This window comes from Hyperoodon ampullatus, assembly GCF_949752795.1.
Source record: "Hyperoodon ampullatus genome assembly, chromosome: 1".
Taxonomy (NCBI): domain Eukaryota; kingdom Metazoa; phylum Chordata; class Mammalia; order Artiodactyla; family Ziphiidae; genus Hyperoodon; species Hyperoodon ampullatus.
Window position 1 is genome coordinate 43,268,619 of NC_136914.1, and position 17,907 is coordinate 43,286,525.

Here is a 17,907-nt window from a genome sequence, read left to right on the forward strand (position 1 = left end):
TGAAACCTGTTGCAAAATGACTTCTGGACTGACTTCAATCATTTATAACCCATGTCAGTTCTCTCTAATTCATTCATGTGGTTTAATTTTTAAAGTAAGCAGTCTTTAACACTAAGTACTTAACTCCCACCCGCACTTATGAAATGAATGGACAGATATGAAAACATAGATATAGCAACAATCCATGTCTGAATCTAGAGAGAAAAAGAGGTCTATGAGTAAAAAAATGGAAAGAGCTCTATTTCCTTTTCCACTCAGGTCTGGAAGGCAATGGAAGCAGGAGCAACATTGCTTTGGGGCATCTCTAACAGTGGTAACGCACAGGGAAGAGGGCACAGTTCCCCACAGATAGCTGTGGGATTTTGCACTTTGAGGGCTCTGGCTGTTTAGTCATGGTGCTTGACAGAAGACTTCAGTAGCATGCCTGGTAAAGGAATGCCAGGGGCTCCCCCTCCTGGTGGGGGATCAACAGCTGCATCTAGCAGAAATCTCAGTGCACTTGAAGTGACAGGATGGGGAACTGAACTGCCCAGTAAGAGTTACTGAGAAAAATGGCAGCATCTCATCATAAGCACCTGTGGTGAGACACATCTTGGCTTTAATACACTTGTGGTAGGGGGTAGGAAATTCTCGAGGAGTTGGGAGTCCTACATCTTCACATGGGCCCAAGAGCCAGGAAACTTCAATTTTTTACTGTTGCTGTGATCAGTCTGTGTCCTACAGGGATTTGAGGTTTGGGGATACTCAGACTGTGCCTTGTTTTATAGGATGGCTTTCAGTGATCTGGGATGGAGAGACATGGGGGCTTCATGGAGCATCTGGGCTTCATGGAGCACCTGAGATATTTTCCCCTTCCCTCCTTCCTTCTTGTTTATTCTTTTCACATTTTTTAATAGCTCTAATATGATATTGGAGCGAGACTTGCAGGTATGGGAATGGATGCACCATGGAAGTTTACATTTATTGAATTCCAATTGTGTGCCACACATTTGTCCCAGAAAACAGAGATGAATAAGACGTCTTTTAGATAGTCATCTTTACAAATCTGCACAGCAAATTGACATTTTGACTGCCTCCCTTCCCCACCCCCCACCATGAAACTCTCTTTTCTAGACTTTTGAGACAACTCACACCTGGATTTTTTCCTTACCTTTCGGCCTATCCATTCCAGAGGCCTTTGATAATTGCTATTTCTCTACCTGAGTATTAAACCAGGGTGTGTTTTAGGATTCTTTCTTCAGTTTTTTTAAAAATGTATTCTATTTTTACTCTATATATTTCTGTGGCTTCAGTTACTATCTTTAAGCTGATGTGTCACAAATCTGTAGTTTCAGGCCAGATCTCCTTTCTGTGCATCTGGATTCACATACAGAACTGGACATGGAAGCCTGAAATAATGAAAATGAACTCATTATCTTTCCTCCTGCATCTGTTTTTTTTTTTTTTTTTTTTTTTTTTTTTGCGGTACGCGGGCCTCTCACTGTTGTGGCCTCTCCCATTGCTGAGCACAGGCTCCAGACGCGCAGCCTCAGCGGCCATGGCTCACGGGCCCAGCCGCTCCGCGGCATGTGGGATCCTCCCAGACTGGGGCACGAACCCGTGTCCCCTGCATCGGCAGGCGGACTCTCAACCACTGCGCCACCAGGGAAGCCCCCTGAATCTGTTTTTAACCCTGATTCCCTGTTTACTCAGTCTCTTAAGCCTTGGAGTTATTTCCTCCCTTGGCCGCATTTTATCAGTACCTTCTTTTCCTTTCTTCCCCATCACCACAACCAGTTCCTTGCCAATGATTTCAACGCTCCTGTCAAATTAGGCTGATCTGAAGAAACAATGAACCACAAACAGTTCATCAACTTAACTATATCTTCTTTAATTCCATATCCAAGTCTCTGAAGAAGATGACAGAAATGGCGTGGATTGGTATCTCTGCAAATTCAGTTTATAGTTTCTGTGGAACTTTCAACTCCACTTTGGATATTTTAACATTTGCTGGACACCTTCTACTCCCCACCCACCACTTAACATTAGCAGATCAACCCCTTCCTCTTTCACAGAGAAACGAGTGGTCAGAGAATGGGAACTTCCTCAACTTTCTGCTGCTAACCCTCCCCCTCTAAGCTCACCCCAAATTAAAGCCCATCCTTTGTTTCCTTTCCTTTGTCTCAGTAGAAATGACCCCTTTGAACCCGCTACTTCAGGTCAATCTGCTACCTATTTCCTGAATCATGTTCCCTTTAGTCTCCTCATGGATCTTGCTCTGTCAATTACCTTTCTCTCAGATGTATCTCCAACATTCCCTTGTCTGTTTTTACTTTCCCTTTGGCTGTCTCCCAGGCTGAAGTCCTCAGTAAGTTGCCAGATAAAACTGAAACTCACAGCTCTCATGCTGTGCTTTCTCTTTCAGTTGACACCTTGGATGTGACTTTTATTTGGATAGGATCTTTGCATATATAATTAAGTTTAATATCTCCAGATCATCCTGGATTTAGGGTGGCCCCTAAATCTGATGACTGGTGTCATTGTAAGAGAAAGGAGAGGAAGATATGAGACAAAAGCACAGAAGAAGGCCATGTGAACCCAGAAGCATGTTCCACAAGCCACAGAACCCATGGCCCATGGCGCCACCATATGCTGGAAAAGGCAAGGAAGGATTCCCTCCCAAAGCCGTTAGCGTGAGGGTGGCCTACCCTACAGACTTAGGACTTCTGACCTCAGAACTCTGAGAGAATAAATTTCTATTGTTTTTAAGCCACCAAGTTTGTGACAGCCCTAAGCAACTAATACAGATTTTGGTATTGGAAAGAGGGGTGTTGCTGTAACAAAAGCTAAAAATGTGGAAGTGGCTTTGGAATTGGGTAGTTTATAGAAGTTGGAAGAATTTTGAAGTGTGTGATAGAGAAAGCCTAGATTTCCTTGAAGTGGCGGGTGGTTGGTAAAAACATGGATGTTAAAGGAAATGCTGATGAGATCTCAGAAGGAAGTGAAGAGTGCAGTAGAGAAAGCTTCTATCATCTTAGAGCATACATGTATTGTCATGAACAAAATATTGGTAGAAATGTGAATGTTAAAAGGTTCTTCTGGGGAGGTCTCAGGAGGAAGTGAACATAGCATTAGAAAATGAAGGAAAGGAAATCCTTGTTATAAAGTGGCAGAAAACTTGGCTGAATTGAGTTCTATTATTGGGTGAAAGCAGAACTTAAAAGTGATGAACTTGGATATTTAGCTGAGGAGATTTCCAAGGAAAGTGTTAAAAAATCAGCCTGGTTTCTCCTTGCTGCTTATAGTGAAACATGAAGGAAAGAGATAAATGGGAGGAAGGAACTGTTAAGCAAAAAGAAACAAGCATTTGACGATTTGGGAGATTCTCAAACTGTCTAGATCACAAAGAATGCTAAAATTAGGAAATTCATTGTTGGAAAAGCATGCTCTGGAAAGAGGGTCAAGGATGTGGCTGGGCAACCTTTTGCTTAAGAGATTGTCTTGTAACTTATGGATTTACTCAACCATTCAGCAGAAGCCAGGAATAGATATGGGGCTATCCAGGAAAGATCTGTGGGGACCCTTCTGTCTAATGGAGTAGACCTCCATGTCATACAGAGGAGGTACACACAGTTTTTGAGAAAGTTGTATTAGCAGAAACACAGACAGTTTGGACTGAAGGGGACAGAGACAGGACAAAATGAAGGAAGGCTTGTGGACTTCCGAGATTCTACAGGCAGGAAGCTGGCTGATAAAGTTACTTATTTGCAAACATGTGTTACCCTTCAAGAAAAAGGAAGAGTGTCTTCAAGGACAGAGCCCCCGTGACAGAGACTGGCAGGGTCCAGTCATAGGCCCAAAGGACAGAGCATCAGGCCACAGAGGATTATTTTCAGGCCTTGAAACCTAAAAGAATTTGTCCTGCTGGATTTGGAGCTTAGTTGGGAATGGTGACCCCTTTATTCCTCTTTTGCAATGGGAATGTCTATCCTGTGCCTGTCCCACCCTTGTATTTGGGAAGCAGATAGCATTTTTTCTAGCTTCACAGACTCTACAGATAGAGAAGAATTTTGTCACAGGATGGATCATACCCAGAGTCTCACCCATACCAGATTTAGATAAGATTTGAGATTCTTCAGCTGATGATATTTAGATAAGATTTTAGAGTTAATGCTCTAATGGGTTGAGACTTTTGGGGTTGTTGGCCTGGGGTGAATGCATTTTGCATGTTCTTCATACTGTAGTGGGTTGAATGTGCCCCTCTTCCCCCCCAAAAGATATGTCCTCCTGAAACCTGTGAATATGACCTTATTTGGAAAAATGGTCTTTGCAGATGCAATTAAGATTTCAGGATGAGGTCAGCCTGGATTGGGCTGGGTCCAAAATCTGTGATGCCACCACCATCACCATCTTCCCTGGGTCTCTGTTAATAAGTTCTTTTTAGTCCTTATTTTACTGATTTATCTTCAGCACTTAATTGCTGACCTCTTTCCCTTTCTTTCCTTCCTGAGTTTCAGTAACCATATTCTCCTGATTTTCTTATTTTTCTTAACATACTACCTTAGTCTCTTTTGTGATCACTTCTTCTTTTGCCTATCACGTAAATATCCATGTTCTTAAGGGTTCTGTGCTTGATCTTTTTTTCTTGTCCCTTTACATACTGTAATTAGACTGTAACTGTCTCGATTCCTATGATTTAGTTTCCACATATATGCTCCTAGTTCCCAAATTTCCATCCTGAGCTATACACCTAAATATCCAGTTTCTTATTACGTATTTCCACTTTGATGTCTCTCATGACCTTCAAACTCAGGAACATGTTGAAGCAAGTTCAAACTTTTTCTCTTCAATTCTTGTTTCACCCATTTTTATGGATCACACCACCATCCATCTAGAAATTCAGGAGTTGTCTAAGGTAAGAGGTGGAAAATAAATACAACTCATTTGCTAACCCTGATGAATAAGTAGTGGCTCCTGGGAGAGCTGATTTGAGTTGTAAAGACTATAATATTTTTTTAAAGATTTTTTTGATGCAGACCATTTTTAAAGTCTTTATTGAATTTGTTACAATGTTGCTTCTGCTTTATGTTTTGGTTTCTTGGCTGCAAGGCATGTGGGATCTTAGCTCCCTGGCCAGGGATCGAACCCACACCCCCTGCACTGGAAGGCGAAGTCCCAACCACTGGACTGCCAGGGAAGTCCCTATAATTATTAATTAGGGATGTCTGCTCTGGGCTGGGGAGCATCATTCTAGTCCTCGTTTGCGATTATGCCCTAGATTCTTCCCTTATCTTCCTCTCTCACATTCAAATAGTCACCATATATTGTTGGATTCTGTCTCTGTTATGTCTCTCAAATTTATCCCTTTTCTTCATTCCTGTTGTCACTGCTATAATATGTCACTAGCTACCTCTGGTCCCCACCTGCAACTCATAATTCAGTCTCAACCTCCATGCCCTTTAAAACCTAAATCTTATTTATTGCTCTATAAACAGATGGAGAGACAGACAAACCTATAATCTCTAGTTGTACCCTACAGGATATACTTCAAGCCCTTTAAAATAATATACCTCAAGACCTAGACCCTGACTTAGGATTGAGATGAGCCTTGTCTCTCCCAGCAGCCTTACCCACCAGACACATGACATACCAAACTACTCATAGTTTCCTGAAGGCACCACATTATTTCCAATCTCCTTACCTTTGCACATGCTGCTCCCTCTGCCTGGAATGCCCTTCACCAATTTTTCCCCTTTCTTTTCCAGAATAACTCCGATTAATTTTTCAAGTCTCTGCTGCAGCATTACCTTTTCTGGGAAACTTTTCATATACCATTATTCCAGATATAGGTTCAGTGCTTTTCCTCTGTGTCCCCTTGGTGTGTATGCAAACTGTGGAATTGAATTTACCACACTACAGTGGAATTACCTTCTTTCTTGTAGGTATTTAGTGTCCTTTGAGGAATCTTTATTCTGTCTGCAGTTCCAGTGCCTTAGGTATTAGGTGTTCAATATCATTTTTTTTCCCATGCAGTACAGCATGCAGGATCTTAGTTCCCCAGCCAGGGATCAAACCTGTACCCCCTGCATTGGGAGTGTGGAGTCTTAACCACTGCACCGCCAGGGAAGTCCCAATATCTTTTTTTTTTTTAATTAACTTTTTTGTGAGGAGGTAATTGTAGAAATAATAGAGTTGTACCCTCACCCAGTTTCCCCCAGTGGTAACACTATAGTACAGTATCACAGCCATGATATTGACACAGACATGGTCCAGGTACAGAATGTTTTCATCACCACAAGGATCTCTCCTGTTGTCTTCTATCGTCACACCTACTTCACTCTTACTCTCACCCCCTCCTTAACCTCTGACAACCACTGATCTGTACTCCATTTCTATAATTGTGTCATTTTAAGAATATTATGTAAATGGAATCATACAGTATGTAACCTTTTGGAGTTGGCTTTTTCCACTCAGGATAATTCCCTAGCAGTTCATTCAGGTTGTTTCATGTATCAATAATTTGTTCCTTTTTAGGGCTGAATAGTACTCCATAGTATGGATGTACCACCATTTGTTTAACCAACCACCTGTTGAAGGACATCTGGGTTATTTCCAGTTTGGGGCTATTATAGATATAGCTGTAATGAACAATAGTGTACAGATTTTTATGTAAACATAATTTTTCATTTATTGGGGATAAATGCCCCCAAATGCAATTGTTCAGTCATGGTCATATGGCAATTGCATGCTTAGTTTTCTATGGAACACCAAACTGTTTTACAATAAATTTTTAATGAATAAAGGAATGAGCAAATAGCATTGTTCAAAATCTTTAGAGTGAATATTAGGATCAAATAAATCTGTTTCTACTAATTGAATAGTCAATCATATTAGTCACAAGAATGATATTCTAAATACATTGAAACATACTGCAGAGCAGAAATCAATAAAGCTTAAATGTGATAAGCTTCTTCATTACTCTAGGAGTCAGGGTTTTTATCCTAAACTGTTTGTAGCAGTAGTGAGGTTAGATTTCTCACAAATGATGTACAGACACTGCCCTATAATGTTTAATCTCTAAATGGCTGCACTTTGAAAATTACATTTAAAAGCCTCCATAAATGATAAACATAGTTTGTTAATCACTAACGTAACATTAAACACAAATCCCTTGAAAATTTTTTTCTCTTTTTATAGTGTTCCACTGGACACCATAAAGGTGCTACAACCTTGATAGCATTCTCACTTCGTACCAAGTCTATCTTTTTATTTGAAATTCATACCCAGCACTTAGAGTAGGTTCTTCAGTTACCAAGGAAGGAGCATGTGCTCTAGACCCAGATGGACACAAGGCTGAATCTGAAAAATATCTCTTACTGGCAAGTGACAGAATCTCTCCTGGCTTTTATTTTCTCATCTGTTAGGTGAGGATCCTTCTAAACAACCTACATGACATGACATGACAGAGCTCTCAGGAGAAAGAGATGAAATAACATGTACAAAGTGTACAAAAGGCATCAATAATGTTCAGTTCCTTTCTCCTATGGCATTTTTGTAAATTTTAAATTTGGATTTATCTTTTTTAAAAAATGTATTTTATTGAAGTATAGTTGATTTACAATGTTATGTTAATTTCTTCTGTATAGCAAAGTGATTCAGTATGTGTATATACACACACATTCTTTTTCATATTCTTTCCCATTATGGTTTATCACAGGATATTGAGTATAGTTCCCTGTGCTATACAGTAGGACCTTGTTGTTTATCCATTCTATGTATAATACTTTGCATCTGCTAATCCCAAGCTCTTCTATGGCATTTTTAATTTCCTGAGGAATAAATTTCTAAGGCTTATTTATATACTTTGTCATGTTGTCCAGGAGATTTAAAAGAATAAGTTTAAGAAAACCCAATCAGATCCAAGGAAATATTCAAGGATAGTTGTTATAATCTTCCAATGAGCCTTCTTAAGATTAGAGATAGATATTAATATAAAGAAAAACAATTTATGCCCCTTGAAAAAGTTAACATCTTGGGACAAAAACCTTATATTTCTTGACTTCTTTTTTCTTGGTAATGAATATACATTCACTACAGTTCAGTTCAACTAAGTGAAGGAATTGTGTTTCTTAATGTGGACTAATATATTTTGATTTTTAATAATTAAATGCTATCAGAAACAAGATCACCACTGACAGAGCCCGGAATTTTAAACAAACACCCACTTGGAGAATGGCCAAGAGCACAGATCAAGCACTACTTAGAGAGATCACCATTCACAACAAGTAGGAATAGTAGCTTACTAATCATCTTGTATATGATTTGAATTTATAAATTTGAGAAGTGGTAGCCTTTCCACCTGACTACTTGCTCTGCAAAATTTAGGAAGATAAGTGTGATTGACGAAAAATGCAAGTTGACCTAATTTTGCATTTTTCAATGTTATTTTTGGATTACTATGGGGAGCCTCTTTATGTCAGAAAGAAGAAGGAAAAGAGACATTTACCAGGAATATAAAGGAGCTGCTCTGCAGTAAAAAGTGATTGGGTATATGTTTCAACTCTATTGAGGCTAATAAGAAAATAGGTTTAAACAGTGGCGTTAAACCAAAAAGTCAAGGTTTGGCTTTGTTCTCTGGAGGCTAGGTACCACATGGGCAAGGTGCACCACAAGGCCATGCCTAACTCTGAATATCATCTCCATCAGTCCAACACAAAGGTCTGAATGATTTTGATTAGTCTTCTTCAGGAAGACCCCATTAAAATGTGTTCAAGTTACCTTGGTGATATGATCCATTAGCCCTTGGCATGGAATAGTTTACCAGATCAGCTAGTTGCTACCTAGACTGGAGCTCTGCAAAAATGAAGCACAGGCAGTTTAGTTTTGTTGGGAGTGTGGAAGATTATGGGAAGTTCCTGGCATCAAGTGTTTATAAGGAAGAATAAATGAGGAGCTGAAAACGAGGTGGGGGGCAGAGAAAAGGAAGCAGGAGCACCCTGGAGTGTTGCAGGATCAGCAGACTGGAAACTTTTCAAGAACAAGAAACATGTCTAGTTCGCCATTGTACACCATTGTTCACAGGTTAAATACCACAGTGCCTGGAACATAGTACTTGAACAAAAATGTTTATTGAACAGATGGTCTAAATTGGGAGGTGGTGTCTATTCTGAAAGGAGAGATAGAGCTCCTTAAATTTATATACCTAATGAAGTTTGCCTAAGCCTGGCCTTGCTGAAGGCTGTAGAGCCACAATGTGGATGGGGGAGGCTGTAGAATTTCTTTCTGTAAGGTCTTTAAAAACAAGACAGACTCTTATCTGTCGGGAACGGTTTCTATGCAAAACAGAAGAATGATCTGAATAATTTGAAGAGTCTCTGACCTTTTTCATCCTTGGGCTTTTTTTTTTTTTTTTTGGTGGTACGCGGGCCTCTCACCGTTGCGGCCTCTCCCGTTGCGGAGCACAGGCTCCGGACTCGCAGGCTCAGCGGCCATGGCTCACGGGCCCAGCCGCTCCGCGGCATGTGGGATCTGCCCAGACCGGGGCACGAACCCGCGTCCCCCGCATCGGCAGGCAGACTCTCAACCACTGCGCCACCACGGACGCCCGGGCTTTTTTTTTTTAAATTTCAAGAAGCGCATTGCAAAAGCATGTACAGCCACCATTCACCATCAAGTAAGAACAGTCATCATTTGTTGAGAGGCTGTTGTATGCCAGGCAATAGCCGAATTGTTTGATTTTTGAGAATTCCTGTGGATTTTACCATGTAGTGACACAGTCCTCCTGCAGGTGTCAGTCTTCCCCTGCAGAATGTTACCCATTGAGTCGACTTCAGCCTTACACTGAAATAGGGCTGAGAAACCAGTGATTTTTAAAGTTGGTAGCAATAAGGTTAAACAAAAAGATCGATTTATTACCTATATCTGAAATGAACTTCCTAAATATCAGCCTGGCCGTTAGAAAGTTAAATTCAAAAAACTTAAAAAAAAATAGAAACCTTGGTGATTAAGTTCACATACTTTTTGAATGGCTTTGCAGTTTTACCTTCTCTTTAGCCTAAAAGAAGATAATTTGTCCGATTTTCTTCAGGAAAACTGAAACAAGACTCGTTTTTGAAAGGCCAGCTCAGAAGATGGATGAAAAGCTTCTGGCCTCCACTTATGCCTCGTTTTGAACCACCCTGTCTACCTCATTTCTGACTTCTTTTCCCTTTTCTCAGAGGGGTTAGTGTGACTGAGCTTGGGGAAATGACTGGTCAGATCTGACTGGTTCCTGGCAGAGGCAGAGTTCATCAGCCTCCCTTCCCTCCACCTGGGCCTCAGCTTGTCCTTCAGGCGTGTGGCCATAGCTGGTGCTGAGAGTATAGCCCTACAGGAACATGCCAGGACAAGATGGAAGAGTAAAGCAGAATTAGCAATATGCCCAGAAATAGCAAATTTTAAATTGTTATCCCATGGTTTTTGCAAAAACACTCTTCGAGGCTTGCTTCACTTTCTTGATGCTTCTGGGCAAACGCACAAAATATTTTCACCCCTGTAGCTCTGTATGTGGCTCTGGTGAGTCAGTATGTCATACAGTGACAGCGTCTGATTTTCTGGTATACTCTTGAAACATTTAGGGTTTCGCATCTCAGAGCTGTGGAATTTTTCTCTCTTCCATCAGACCCCTGGGTCCAGCTTGAAGGCAGTACTTCTTAGAGTGCGGTCTGTTGATCATCTGCATCTCAATCGAGGGGGTGTTTGTTAAGGGAAAAAAAGGGAAAATCTTAGACCTACCTGTCTTCAGAACCAGAGAACCAGATTCTCTGGAGGATTTACGAGAAACAACATTGATTCTTTCCCTCACTGAAGTTTGAGAAGTACTGAAAAGCTGTGCTCCCAGGAGCCATCAGTTCCCTGAGCACAGATTGCAAGTCTGATTTGGTCCTAGCTGCCAGTTTCTATCCCTGTTCACATGGGGTATCTTCAGGGCTCTTCCCCATTCCTTATTCTCAGTTGAAGTTTATGCCCAGAGCCTTTATTCACTAAAGATGATCTGAGAATCTCCCAGAGTTCAGTGCATTTTAATAAAGTCCCCACTGATAATGTCAGGGGACCCTAAATTCCAGCACATTTATTCTGGATTAAGCTTGGCATAGTCAGGACCCCCTGCTTACCTTTCTCCTTTTCTCCCCCCATCTGTCGAGTGGTATTCCTGGCCACCTCCCTTCTCTTCTGTTCTTTACCTAGCAAGAAATGATCTCTTAAGATCTGATTCTTGGTCCTTCCTCAGGGACAAACTCCTCAAGTCCTCCAGGAAGAGGTGGCTGATTAGTCACAGTGCAGGGCACTCACTGCCTCACTCTCTACTTTGTTTCCTATCAGCTTCTTGGAAGTAGTTTTCACCTTTTTTGTATCCCTGGCATCGAGCCTAGTGACTAGGACATAGTAAATGCTTACTGTGTGCTGACTCACAGAAGGATTTTCAAAAATCCTACCTCCCACTTCTATTTCTGTAAATCAGTGTAAACCAAATATTAATAAGTTAAGCTCCTTGAGGATAAGGCCCAGGGCTTCTTCATGTTTAACACGAAGAAATGAACCTATGCATGAAAATGTATATCTCTCACTTCTGTTTCCATGTACCAATTTGAGATACTATTATATGGAACACTAAGGGGAGGGGCCTCATATCCAGCTCTTGACATAGTATCTAGCACATACTAGCACTTGCTAAATGTCTACTGAAATAAAATTCAAGAAGCTACCAAGAAATCACTTTCCGTGAACTCATGTAGTACAGCAAGAAAAGATAGCCTAACTTTTACATATGCACCCGGAATGTTCTCCCAGACAGAGAGTTAAAGAACTTGTCCTGGGTGCTGCACTGGGTAGAGATGGATGCAAGACCAAAACCCAGGGGTGCTCAGGTCTGGAGGACCCATTCAGCAGAACAGAAAGATGGGGTGCTTTCCTGGGTCACTGGCTGGGGAGCCCCCCAGTGAGGGTTGTAGGTAGTCCTCATTTTCCAGAGACGACCATTCAATACATACATGTCATCTTCCACCAAGCAGTTTTGCTTGTCCATCCTCTAACTGTAGTCTAGGGGAAGAATCCAGGAGGCCTTGTAAAGATTAAAGTCCATTATATGATAGTTTTAGTATGTGCATTTCTCCATCACAGGTGGGAAAAAACCCATCTTTTTGAGCCCGTTGTAATGCAGCATATAGGAGGTAGGGAGCAGTGCTGGAATACAATATATATGACAGAGGCAGAATTATAGAAGAGGTGACTTGGGCAAACTTAAGGGTCCTTTGGAGTCAGTTGGTTGAATTTTCTTGCTCTAACAGCATCCACTACCAGCACCAGCAAAAATATTAGTGATCATGTATTTCATGGCTGGTGAGTGGCAGCGTTGATCTTTTGAACCCAAGTCTACAGATTTTTAGTTCACAATGTTTTTTATTACACTGTAATATGATTTCTTTCAGTAGGTTTTTTTGTTTGTTAAAAATAACTACCTATTTTTCCAGATTATAAGAATAGTAAATTATCCTTATAAAGTTCAAACTTAGAGACATGGATGTTTAAGAAGGTAAAAGTTTCCATTTTCCCAACTCCCTTCCATATATAAGTAATGTTAACAGCTCAGTATATATTCTTATACTTTTTCTTATATATAAACATATCTTTTTAATAGAAATAGAAACATATTATGGATACTTTTTTCCATTGAAAGCTTTATGCAAAGTGCACCAAGATTTGTTCAATGCACATATAGACTAATAGGTTTATGCACAGCTTTTTTGAGCTAATATATGTGGTTACTTTTAAATGTTGGTCCTGCAGCTCCTAACAATTATTTTTCTCCTGTTCTTTTTCAGATTAGCGTTATTGTGATTTTAGCCCTTTTAATTTGTAACACATGGTGTGATTCAAACCACTGAGTCTTAGCATCTGTCAATGATAAGATCATTCTTTTTAGTGATATAAGGATGGTTGCCCATAATGTGGCAGAAATTGGCTTTTCATTTTTTGTTATGTTATTAATCACTGTAAAAAAGAACTTGTGGTAATTTTTTTTTTCTTCTTAAGCTTCAGTGAGTATCCTGAAGTCTCTTTTAAATTTCCACCCAAAATTAAAACTAAGGTGGTTTTGGATTTTCCAAAGCAAAACTATTTTTCTCTGTCCCCCAAATTTGTATTCTAAATCATTTAGCACTAGCTGACACTGCTCTCTCACACCTGGGAATCTTGTATGCTGCAGTCATAATGATGGAATAGGGCAGTCTGGCGTGAGCAGTGGATGGGACTAACGTAATGGAGCCCCACTGAGGCCACTGATGTGCTTAGAAGAGCTCACATCAGGACTACCTTTGCAAAAGTGCAGTGACCTGTCTTCTTCAATACTGTCCCTGATGTTACTGATTTAAGGGTCTGTTTTTTTCCTTTGAACTCTTTCTCTTACTCTGTTTAGAACTATTTATTTCTCATTTCATTCCTTTTAACTTCAATTTTAGTATGTATTTCTTCTGATATAATTTCTCTATCTACATATATACACTTTATGAATATAGTAGTAGTATTATATATTATAAATACATACACTTTATTCGTACAGTATTACTTGCTTAACATATAAAGAAATATACCTTTTTGGTATTGGGTGTATGTGCTCAAATTGTTTTTCCTGATGGTGGTGTATGATAAAAAATATTTGAGACCACTGTACAATATTATGAATTTCTTGTGGACTTGGATCATTTCTTTTCTTCTTGATATCCCTAATTGCTTAGCACAATGTCTGGCCTATAATAGGGGATTAATAATTATTGTTGGCTGGCTGGCTGGCTTGCTGGATAGATGGATAAATTAATAAATCATGTGACTGTGTTTCTCCTTTTGAGTAGGAGGTTATCTTAAGTTACCATTTAGTAAATACTTCAGGTACTAAGGACACATCTGGGTGATCAAACAACTAGACTCTGATACTTGATCTAGATGCTATGTTTGGATGAATTAAAAACTGATTCAGCTTGCCACATTTTCCAACAGTCCACCAGATTGATGGATTACCACAAAATAAATGGTGAATAGGATTGAGAAATTTTATGTAACTCTGCTCCCCAGGATTCATTTGTCTTAAATATTATCAGAATCCTATCTAGGGTTTAGCAAATGACATGATCTCCACAAACGTCTATGTTTAGATTTCTTTATATTTCTTCTCCCTTTGGTAAAAAGGTCATGTGGTTAGAGCAATACAATGACATGATCAGGGATGAAGAAACAGGGGGAAAAGAAAAGTCCTGAAAAAGGTTTATATGGCTCATATTCAACTGAAATGTTGACCCCCCTAACATTAGTCTTCTCACCCCCAACTCTTTAAGGTGACAGTGAGGGGACTGAGGGTCATTGCCAAGCAACAGTGCCTCTGACTCAGTCTTCATGTCACCTCTCCTGTGGCTGATTCTTTCCTACGTTACTGCCATTCTTGATATTCCCTTTTACAACTACGTAAAACAGGAACTAGTACATAGTAGGAACTTGAAAACTGTTTGTGTGTGAAACATGTCTTCTCTGTATAATTTGTGCTCACGTACATGCAAATGTACACGTCTTTGGTTGTAGAGGTGGTAGTCACGTGCCGGCCAGGGCAGGGCTGTGGAGGGGGTGGGTAGCACAGCATCAGCACACTCCTCACCCAGCGTGGCTTGGTCAGGCAGTTCTGCTCAGCACCACCTGTCTGCCTGTTGGTGAGGGAATGGCTGTTATCTTCTTCAGCTTTATCTTCTTTGTGATCCTCTTCCCCTGTGCAAATAGATAAATAGACAGAAAGGCAGGTTGGACACTATAATAAACCCTGTGCTCTTTCCATCAGAATTTCCCACATCAAATTCAGCTTGGTGCGTGGCTGATGTTCTTTTAATTTTGCATGGTTGTTTTAACGATGTGGGCAAAATAGAGGGAAATGTGAATTTCTATAGATGGGGGCATAGTTTGGAGTCCAGCTATGAATTATACGAGTGTGTAGTTTTTGTTGATAAGACCATTTTCTGCCTCTTGCTCTTCTTTTTTTGCCTTGCTCAAAATCACATATTAGACATGAATGCCCTCTCTTAGTGCTGGTACCATGATATTCCTGACCAATTTTACAAGAGAAGAAAAGTGCACTGAGGCAGAGTGGTTTCTACTAGCCAGTGAGGTGAAAGTTATTCATATACTCTTCTTTTTATTTTAACTCAAGTTAGTTAACTTTTCAAAAGAGGTTTTAAGGGCTAATTATATGTGTCAGTGATTTTCCTTTATAGTGGGTGATTTAGCACATGTTACAATATAGCTGTCTTTTATGCTGGAAGAAGAATCTGAATCTTCCTCAGAACCATAGTAGAGAAATTGTTTATTACTCAAGATCTAGAACATACAATTTTTAGCCATTACTGGTAGAGTTACACTTTTTTCTTTATTGTCTGTGACTGGTACAAAGTGTAAGCCACAAACTCAGGCAGGCAAAAGGTATAATTTTATTTTTCTAAAGCTTGCTTAACTTCTACTGTAACCTGTAACTGAGCTGAATAGTGCCTCTCCCCAAATTCATGTTCAGGGACTTCCCTGGCTGTCCAGTGGTTAAGAGTCCATGTTTCTGCTGTGGGGTGTGTGGGTTCAATCCCTAGTCAGGGAACTAAGATCCCAAATGCCACATGCGTGGCTCAGCAAAAAAAAAAAAAAAAAAAAAAGAATAAAGAAATTTGTGTTCACCAGGAGTCTGTGGGTGTGATGTTATTTTAAGATAGGGTTTTGGCAGATATAATCAACTTAAGATGAGGTCATGCTGGACCAGGGTGGGCCCTAATAAGAAGAGTGGAACACGTGAACACAGTCAGGGAGAAATGTGCAGGTAGGGTCAGAGATTGGAGAGATGCATCTACAAGTCAAAGAAGGATAAGGATTGCTGGCAACCATCAGAAGCTGGAAGAGGCAAAGAAAGATTCTTCCCTAGAGACTTCAGCCCTGCTGACATCTTAATTTCAGACTTTTAGCCTCCAGAGCTATGAGAAAATGAATTTCTGTTGTCTTAAGCTACTCACTTTTTGGTAATTTGTTATGGCAGCCCTGGGAAACTAATATTCAGCCTCTTTTTAAGTTGGAGTAGCAGAAAATTAACCTTATTAAATTTGGGGAATCTTTCCTCTTTCTCTGGAGTTACTTTAAGTAGCAGCAAGATGTGATGTTGAAGTGGGGACCATCAGATCCTTGACATCACCAAGCCACACTGGTGTCCCTGATCCCTAAGCTGTCTCCCAGTTGACCTGCACCTATTTCTTTTCTGAGATATTAACATCTCCCAGGACTTTAAACTAGGACAATAGATTGCAAATCCCCTCTGTTCTTGAACCCCACAAACCTATTTGGTGGTGTTGCCACCTCTCCAGAACTTGGCCTAAGGAATGGCTCAGAGTTTATTACTGATGCATGTTCTCATTATTGAGGATTATTTTTCTAGCTCTTTATTTTTCTTCCCTCTTGTGGTGGGAAGGAGGTGGCAAATTCTTCCTCATTCATGTAGCTTTCTCTGAGATCTTTTTTCCATGTCTTAATTCTTTTTTTCCCCCTAACAGCGTAAATTAGTGACTTTCAACTGGAGGTAATTTTCTCTCTAGTGGTCATTTAGAGATGTCTGGAGACATTTTTGCTTGTCACAGCTGGGGAGTGGGAGGGTTGCTACTGGCATCTGGTGGGTAGAGGCCAAGGATACTGCTAAATGCATAGCTCCCAATACTTCCCAATTCCTCTTTGATGTAAATAAATTATTTACATTAAAATATAAAATAGAGCATAGCATTTATTGGGACTTCTGAATTGGCTAGATAGCTAAACCACCTAATTTAGGAGGAGAAAAAAAATCTCCTTTGGAGCCCAACATTTTTTGATATACTGGAGGTGTTCAGATGACTTAGGCAAATGCATATTTTAGCTAATTCATGCCAGGCTGTGAAGAATATTGGGCTGAGAATGTATAAACATTCCTGCTTTTCTTATCAGCTGTTTAAGCAGGCAACTTCACACCTCTGGGCCTTGGTTTTCTCATGTGTTAAAGGTTTAAACTAGCTTATCTCTGAAATTCCTTCCATTGAATTTTCCCCTGTGATTTAGGAACAGATTGTGAACAGAAATAATTTATATATATAGATTCTTAAAGGTACTAATAAAAATCATCTTTTTTTCATGGCATTCTTTGGGAATATGGAGATTGCTAGTTGTTCAATAAAATTTATTCTCTTCTTTCACATGCCCATAAATTAGAGTAAAAGGATAAGCTTCTATAATAAAGAGACCCACAAATATAATGACTTTAAAAAAACAAGACCAGACCACATTTCCCATATTCCTTTGCATTTGGATGTGATTAAGTTCTCTCCAATAGGTGAGGGGAGGTGAGGTGTCTAAACTCTGACCCTAGTCCTGAAGGCGGTGGGTGTGCTTCCTTCATGCCTTCCATTGGCCTCCAGCTGGAATCCCTGGTCATCCATTTTCAACCATCTAGGTGACAATGATGCCCTGGAACCTCAAATGATGGAACGGAGCAGAACTGTCCCACCAAATTGCATTGCTGTCCTCAGAGCTGTTTGGTGTAAGACACAAAATGTTTTTTTTAAGTCACTATATTGTTAGGTGTTTTAATTATAGCAGCATAGCTTTTTACCATAATAAGTAGAGGAATTCTCTACATAAAGACTAAAACAGCAAATTTCAAAAAAGATGCATGCTGTTATATCCAGTATGAGGTGCTAGTGTTGACTCAATATTTCATCACCAAAATATAAGTGAAACATTTTAAAGCAAGGAGAGGATATAGAAAAGATTAGGTCTATCTTGTTCATAATCTCTTTTTTTGTCACCTGGCTCTGTACCTTTTTCTCTTGTAAATTCTGTACCAAATAATAATCCTCA